The sequence below is a fragment of the Bombina bombina genome, chromosome 9 (genome assembly GCF_027579735.1).
Source record: "Bombina bombina isolate aBomBom1 chromosome 9, aBomBom1.pri, whole genome shotgun sequence".
Classification (NCBI taxonomy): Eukaryota; Metazoa; Chordata; class Amphibia; order Anura; family Bombinatoridae; genus Bombina; species Bombina bombina.
The window spans coordinates 18,239,921-18,248,904 of record NC_069507.1 but is presented as its reverse complement, the minus strand read 5'-3'; positions in this window follow the sequence as shown (position 1 = coordinate 18,248,904).

Here is an 8,984-nt window from a genome sequence, read left to right as displayed (position 1 = left end):
TGTAGGCTTATGGATGGCAGGGACTGCAGGTTAAGGGGTCTGATCTGATGTTTCATGTGGGCTTAAAGCTGTCAGGGGCTGCAGGTTAAGGGGTCTGATCTGAGGTTTCATGTGGGCTTATGGATGGCAGGGACTGCAGGTTAAGGGGTCTGATCTAAAGGTTTCATGTGGGCTTATATATGATGGGCTGAAAGTCATGGGGTCTGAACTGAGGTTTCATGTGGGCTTATGGCTGGCAGGGGCTGCAGGATATGGGGGTCTGATCTGATGTTTCACGTGGGCTTATGGCTGGCAGGGACTGCAGGTTAAGGGGTCTGATCTAAGGTTTCATGTGGATTAATGGCTGGCAAGGCTGCAGGTGAAGGGGTCTGATCTGAGGTTTCATGTGGACTTATGGCTGGCAGGGGCTGCAGGTTAAGGGGTCTGATCTGAGGTTTCATGTGGGTTTATGGCTGGCAAGGCTGCAGGTGAAGGGGTCTGATCTGAGGTTTCATGTGGACTTATGGCTGCAGGTTAAGGGGTCTGATCTGAAGTTTCATATGGGCTTATACATGATGGGCTGCAAGTCATGGGGTCTGAACTGAGGCTTCATGTGAGACTGTGGCTGTTTTATAAATGAGGGTTAATAATGATATAGATACATTATTGCTGTAAATGAACGTCACTTTATGCTTTTATAATTTATCACTGTGGGGCAGGGCCTGTCCTGGTCATATACAATAGTGTTTCTGCTACTGACATGTTGCTCTGTAAGTTAAATCTTGCAGTGTATTTGGGAACAAAGAACCTACCCAAAGCACTTAATAAGGCAGAGGATTTTCATAACCAGAACAGCCTGTAGCTTCAGATGACTTCAAACACTGCACTAAAGCTCTCATTGTTATAGGGATCTTAGCACAGAAAGCTGAGTAACAATTATAACATATAAGCAACAGTTACTGAAAAGCAACAGCCTCACGGCTAAATAACGTTATGTACAGAGAAACTAATCAGCACTCTCATACTGGGGGTGATATGCAAAACCTCAGCGGCATAGAGAGAAGTCACACAAATGCTTTAGGATTTAGACATTGTAATGTAGGAGTTTGTTTCATATAAAGAACACTCCATAGCAACATAAACATTTCTCAAGAAAAAATTGTGTTTCTAAATTTCTTTAAGGGCCTCGCTGTACCGACGAGGATTCTTAGAATATTTTGCCTGAGCCACAAGGGTTTGAATATCAGCCCCTTACTCTTGGTAATGAAATGTAGGATAAATAGTTTGAGATATATAGTAGTGTTTGGCACCGTATAGCAATATTTGTCCCTATGTGGTACTGTTTGACACTGTCACATACACAAGCACACTTACATATGCATACACACACACACACACACACATATATATATATATTTATACACACATATATGTATATATATATATACACACATACATACACACACACAATCACATACACACATATACATACACACACACAGTCATATACACACACATATATACATACACAATCACATACAGACAGTCACATATACATCATGCTTACATATACACACACAAGCATGCTTACATATACACAGTCATATACACACATATACCTACATATACATACATTTACAGTCACACACACACATACATACACACGCATACATAAATACAGTCACATATATACATACACACTCATATATATTTATTTATATGCATACACACAGTCACATATACATGCACACACAGTCATATATACATACACACACATACAGTCACATATACATACACACACACACATATACACTACACACAGTCACATACACACACACAGTCACATATACACACAGCCACATATACTTACATATACACAGTCACATATACATACATACACGCACACATATATAAATATATATTATATATATATATATACACATACACACATATATATTATATATATATACTGTATATGTATGTATATACATACATACATAAATATACATACACACACATATACCTATCTATACACATATACATAGTCACATATACTTACATATACACAGTCGCATATACATACATACACACTCACATACCTGTATATACACATATACACACACTCGCACACATATTTATATATACACATATACATACACACTCATGAATTATACACATATACATACACACTCATGAATACCTGTGTATATACACGAGCACACACATATCTGTATATACCTATGTGTGTATATATATATATATATATATATATATATACACACACATATACATTCACACTCATGAATACCTGTGTATATACACGAGCACACACATGTCTGTATATACCTATGTGTGTGTATATATATATATATATATATATATATATATATATATATATATACACACACACACACACACACACACAGGTATATACAGAGTACTTAAACAATAAGAAAATGTTGCATAAACCTACAGTATGTTTATGGTTTTAGGAATGGTGCAGGTAGACTTGTTGGCGTGTGGTGAGAGGGTTCATGGTGTGAGGGGTTGTGGGGTAAGAGGCTCCTGACATCTCCCCTTGGATTCCATTTATGTAAATCTTGCTATAAAACATAGTTTGACAGCGTTTAAGAAGAGGCACAGAACCATCAAGTTTATACAGTATTTGTGTAACGTATAAGCAGGGTCGGCTCCAAGGGGGGCAATGCCCACCCAAATGGAATGCTGTGCCCCCTCAAAAAATATTGATATGATCATACGCTTTAAAAATAATAAATAAAATAATGAATTGTTATGTAATGCTGCATGCTGGGGGCGGAGTTAGCTGCCGAACTGTGAGGTCGCATCACGCATCTGCAAGGAGCTCCGTGTCTTAACCTCTTATTTGGAATTGGAAGTTATTTAGAGACTTTTTGGACTTGTCTTTAACCCTATTAATTTAACCTAACTATCGTGAGTTACTCATTTTCTTAAACAATAGACTATGATAAGAATAAGATTGTATCATATAAATTAAAGTCTATAAATGGCTACCAGCTTCTATCGACGCCCCTCTCTTTTGCTCTCTCTCTCCCCCCTCTCTTTTGCTCTCTCTCTTTTTTGTCCTCTCACCTCTCTTTTGCTCTCTCTCTTCCCCGTCTATTTTGCTCTCTCTCCCTCTCTTTTTGCTCTTCCCCCTCTCTTTTGCTCTCTCTTCCCCCTCTTTTGCTCTCTCCCCCCCTCTCTTTTGCTCTCTCCCCCCTCTCTTTTGCTCTCTCTCTCCCCCCTCTCTTTTGCTCTCTCTCCCTCTCTTTTGCTCTCTCTCCCCCCTCTTTTTTGCTCTCTCTCTTCGCCCCCTTTCTTTTGTTCTCTCTCTCTCCCATTTTTTGTCCTCTCCCCTCTCTTTGGCTCTCTCTCCCTCTCTCTTTTGCTCTTCCCCCTCTCTTTTGCTCTCTCTTCCCCCTCTCTTTTGCTCTCCCTCCCCCCTCTCTTTTGCTCTCTCTCCCCCTCTTTTGCTCTCTCCTCTCTTTTGCTCTACCCCCCTCTTTTGCTCTCTCCTCTCTTCTGCTCTCTCCCCCCTCTCTTTTGCTCTCTCCCCCCTCTCTTTTGCTCTCTCCCCCCTCTCTTTTGCTCTCCCCCCTCTCTTTTGCTCTCCCCCCTCTCTTTTGCTCTCTCCCCCCCCCTCTCTTTTGCTCTCTCTCTCTCTCTCTCCTCGTTTGCTCTTTCTCTCCCCTCTTTTGCTCTCTCTCTCCCATTTTTTGTCCTCTCCCCTCTCTTCCTCTCTCTTTTGCTCTTCCCCCTCTCTTTTGATCTCTCTTCCCCCTCTCTTTTGATCTCTCTTCCCTCTCTCTTTTGCTCTCCCTCCCCCCTCTCTTTTGCTCTCCCTCCCCCTCTCTTTTGCTCTCCCTCCCCCTCTCTTTTGCTCTCCCTCCCCCTCTCTTTTGCTCTCTCTCCCCCTCTTTTGCTCTCCCCTCTTTTGCTCTCTCTCTCCCATTTTTTGTCCTCTCCCCTCTCTTCCTCTCTCTTTTGCTCTTCCCCCTCTCTTTTGATCTCTCTTCCCCCTCTCTTTTGCTCTCTCTATCCCCTCTCTCTTTTGCTCTCCCTCCCCCTCTCTTTTGCTCTCTCTTCCCTCTCTCTTTTGCTCTCTCTTCCCTCTCTCTTTTGCTCTCCCTCCCCCTCTCTTTTGCTCTCCCTCCCCCTCTCTTTTGCTCTCCCCTCCCCCCTCTCTTTTGCTCTCCCTCCCCCCTCTCTTTTGCTCTCCCTCCCCCTCTCTTTTGCTCTCCTTCCCCCCCTCTTTTGCTCTCTCTCCTCTCTTTTGCTCTCTCTCTCCCCTCTTTTGTTCTCTTCCCTCTCTTTTGCTCTCTCTCCCACCTTTCTTTTGCTCTCTCTCCCACCTTTCTTTTGCTCTCTCTCCCCCTCTCGTTTGCTCTCTCTCCCCCTCTTGTTTGCTCTCTCCTCCTCTCTTTTTCTCTCTCTTGCTCTCTATTTCCCGTCTTTTGCTCTCTCTCTCCCCTCTCTTTTGCTCCCTCCCCCCCTTTTTTGCCTCTCTTTCACCCTCTTTTGCTCTCTCTCCCCCTCTTTTGCTCTCTCTCTCTCTCCCCTCGTTTGCTCTCTCTCCCCTCTTTTGCTCTCTCTCCTCTCTCTTTTGCTCTCTCTCCTCTCTCTTTTGCTCTCTCTCCCCTCTTTTGCTCTCTCACCTTTCTTTTGCTCTCTCAACCCTCCCCCCTCTTTTGCTCTCTCTATCCCCTCTTTTGCTCTCTCCTCCTTTGCTCTCTTTCACCCTCTTTTGCTCTCCCCTCTCTTTTGCTCTCTCTCCCCTCTTTTGCTCTCTTTCCCCTCTCTTTTACTCTCTCCCACCTTTCTTTTTCTCTCCCCTCTCTTTTGCTCTCTCCCCTCTCTTTTGCTCTCTTCCCCTTCTCTTTTGCTCTCTTCCCCTTCTCTTTTGCTCTCTCCCCCTCTTTTGCTCTCTATTTACCGTCTTTTGCTCTTTCTCTCCCCTCTTTTGCTTTCTCTCCCCTCTCTTGCTCTCTCTCCCCCTCTCTTGCTCTCTCTCCCCCTCTCTTGCTCTCTCTTCTCCCCTCTTTTGCTCTCTCCCCCCCTCTTTTGCTTTCTCTCCCCCCTCTTTTGCGCTCATCGCCCCGCCCCATCATGCCTGACCCCACCCCTTGCCACATCTGGTCCCTCCCACACCACGCCCATGTCACGCCTACCGTTCTCGCTGTGGTGTTCAGCTGCAGGTCAGTTTGTAGAAGACCAGGTGTGTTTGTCCTTGTGCTGTCTCTACTGCACATGACAGCTTCGGACAAAAACACTTGGATTTTTATATTATAGGATATTTATATGATACAATCATATCCTTATAGGTTCACAGTACATAGGTTGTATTAAGTAGCCTGATATCCGTTAGTTATTGTGAAACAGGTAAATCTAATCTACAAAATTACCAGTACCTGAAATCCTAGTATCCTCACTGCTATTGCAAACAAAGGGGTTAATTGCATTGGGGGGTTTGGGTGCATGGCTGTTTAGGGGACATGATTGAGATTTGAGAATGAGTTTAAGGGTTTTGGATCACGGTGATTAAGGGGTGTGTTTTTTAAGGAGCTGTTGCACTGGGGGTCTCAAGTTTAATGGCTCTGTTTTAGTGCACTGCATAGGATTTAGACCTCATTCTTTTACCTAGTGATTTAGCACATATTCTCCCAATGTTAATAGTGAGGGATAAGCCAGGGAGAAGCTACACTTTCTTGCAGAATATGTCGTTCTGCTCTTATTTTGACTCTCATACATGTTTTGTAAATGCGTGAAAAAAAATGCCCCCCCCATTTCATTCATTCTGGAGCCGACCCTGCGTATAACACAGATTTATCGCAGGCATCCTATGATGAAACACTCCTCGCGTTTAGGGAATTTGTGACTTGCAAAGAACTTATGCAGCTTTATGCCACTGAGATGCACCATGATAGGGCGCACTGGGCACTTGTACAGTACAGGCAGCCTGCAGAGCTGGTGTCATGTGAGCAGAGATGGCAGGACATGACAAGCTGGCAGCGCCGCAGGGACACAAACACTGGGACCACATTAGATTTTTCCTGCTGATTTTGTCACGACTCACAGAGCAAATTTACAGCTCCTGACACACAGCTGCAACTTGATAAAGTGTATCCTGCCCTGTAAAGCCACTAACTGCTGCACAGAGATCTGTCACTTGCTCTGTCACTAAGCTTGTCCCTTCTTTGTCTAGGGAAGATTCCTGTATCTCAGTAGTTTGTATATTATGTGAATCTTTATTAATACAATTATTTCAATACTTATTATAATACAGAGAAGAAATGTAGGGGTTATATACATAAAGGGCTTTACAACAATAAACCATTATGGGTATACACCTGATGATTCCTAGATATGTCAGCTTGTCTCAAGTCTTCAGGGCCTAGTGACAGATCCGGTGTGTAGAAGTCACCGAGCACAGCTGCGTTAATGACGGTAACTAAATCAAGCCTCTGTTTATAGGGATATTATAGTCTTTTCATACTTTAGTCTATTAGAGGGCATTAGTTTGTACTTGAGGTGTGTATCCCTCCGTTAGTAAAGCAGAGGTATTTGTTCCAATCAGCCAATGAGAATAGCAGGAAGTACAAACCAATAGTATTAGTTTACATTTAAACACAGCTTTGATCTAACAGTTGTTGAAGGCAAACACCGAGCTATATTTTAGGGTGTGTACAAGTGCTGCTCTGTTATCTGCACAATAGAACATTTTTGATTCAAAAATCCCTTTAAGACCAGAAAGGCCTCAGATCTGATAACAGAAGTGAGGAAAGATCTACAAAGGCTATAAACAACTTGCAATAATTTACAAAAGGCTACACAAGAATGTGATGAAAGCACGGGCAGCGCACTGGCGATCTGGCACTGTATATCTGAGACTGGGGATGTCACTAGCACAAGGAATTATAGGGCTACATCAGAATGTGATGAAAGCACGGGCAGCGCACTGGCGATCTGGCACTGTATATCTGAGGCTGTGGGGATGTCACTAGCACAAGTAATTATAGGGCTACATCAGAATGTGATGACAGCGCGGGCAGCGCACTGGTGAGCTGGCACTGTATATCTGAGGCTGTAGGGATGTCACTAGCACAAGTAATTATAGGGCTACATCAGAATGTGATGAAAGCACGGGCAGCGCACTGGCGATCTGGCACTGTATATCTGAGGCTGTGGGGATGTCACTAGCACAAGTAATTATAGGGCTACATCAGAATGTGATGAAAGCACGGGTAGCGCACTGGCGATCTGGCACTGTATATCTGAGGCAGTGGGGATGTCACTAGCACAAGTAATTATAAGGGCTACATCAGAATGTGATTGAAAGCACGGGCAGCGCACTGGCGATCTGGCACTGTATATCTGAGCTGTGGGGATGTCACTAGCACAAGTAATTATAGGGCTACATCAGAATGTGTTGAAAGCAACGGGCAGCGCACTGGCACCTGTATATCTGAGGCTGTGGGGATTGTTACGTGGTACCAACAGTGTACCAAGGGTTAATACCAGGAACAACGTCTGCATAGGGAATCAGCAATTCACAAACCAGCCAGCTTTCAGGTTTAAACAGAATGTCTCCTTTATTTGAAGGCAGCACACAGATTTATACACCCTGGCTTCAGGTTACAAAGGGCATTGGTTTAACAGTAAAGCAAACATATGAAACAATGCATCAAACCTCTAACAATTGTCCTATTCACAGGTAAACAGATTAACATATTAAGTTAATTAACTAGGGAAGAACGTTTACCTCAGACAATCTGATGTTGGGCAGTCTAGTTAACATAATTACACAAAACACAATCAGTTTACCCAGACAGACTCCTGAGACACAATCAGATCTGAAACATACATAGAATACATCTTATTAGGAGAATATAGGAACAGTTCTTATTAGCTATAAAGTCTTTTATGCCCACTTGGCTTATAGAGTCACAATTGCTCCCACAAGGGGCACTCACACCCTGTACCCATCCTGTATTTATGGATACAGGGTGACATAGACATAAGACAGAGTTATGAAAGTACATGGGGTGTCCAGCATATAAAATTCCATATTTCCATGCAGTCTCTGGGTATCTTAAGCCCATGTACCTCCAGCCCAAAGAATGTTCCATAACAGGGCCCTCCATGTACAGTGGCGAGATTGGTTTTGTCACATCTCTCCCCTTTTCCAAACAGACTAACAGGGTATCTGACCTCCTGCGGTCAGGTGCCCTGGTTAGTCCAGCAACCCACCCATAAAACACAATTAGTAGTACAGCCCACCCACAATAAAAGGTTACTACACTGAGTACGGGGAAAACTTGTCCATGTCCAGGTTGCCTCACCACAGCTGTGTGGGGGACTGGTACGCTGAATTGGTGGGTTGCGAGGTGGGCAGAGACCAGCTGTACTCTGCCCGGGTGCCAGCACTACCCATGGAAAGTAGCCTGGTGGGAGCCTGGTTTGCTGGAGGGGGAGAACCGACTGTCTCCCCTTTGGATCACATAGCTGTGCTGCTGGAGGGGGAGACCAATCGTCTCCCCTTTGGCTAAACAGCCGTGTTGCTGGGGGACAGGACCATCAAACTCCTCTCCCTCTGGTTTGTCATGCCTCGGCTTGTCCAGGGTATGTACTGTGCCATATACACCAGAAGCGCCTGGTAGGCATGTCAGTTTGCTGGGACAATCCATCTGTATTCCCCGTTATGAGAGAGAATTCCTGTCCATACAAACAAGGGTTCAAATTCCTCAGTGCCCAGACCAGGGGCCAAACAGCTCCCTTCAAAATCCCATCAGCTTCTTTACGAGTTTTCTGTACCTGCCTCTTTATAGGTATCCACAATCCCTTCATACTGACATAGGGTGCCCTTGAGTTGCTGCACCTCACTATGAGCCAGCGTCAGCTTCTCCTCCAGTGTCACTAAGTTTTTCTTTAATGTTTCATGTTCCACTCTCAAGCTGGTGTTTTCTGCAGTCTGTCGGTGCAGCTTG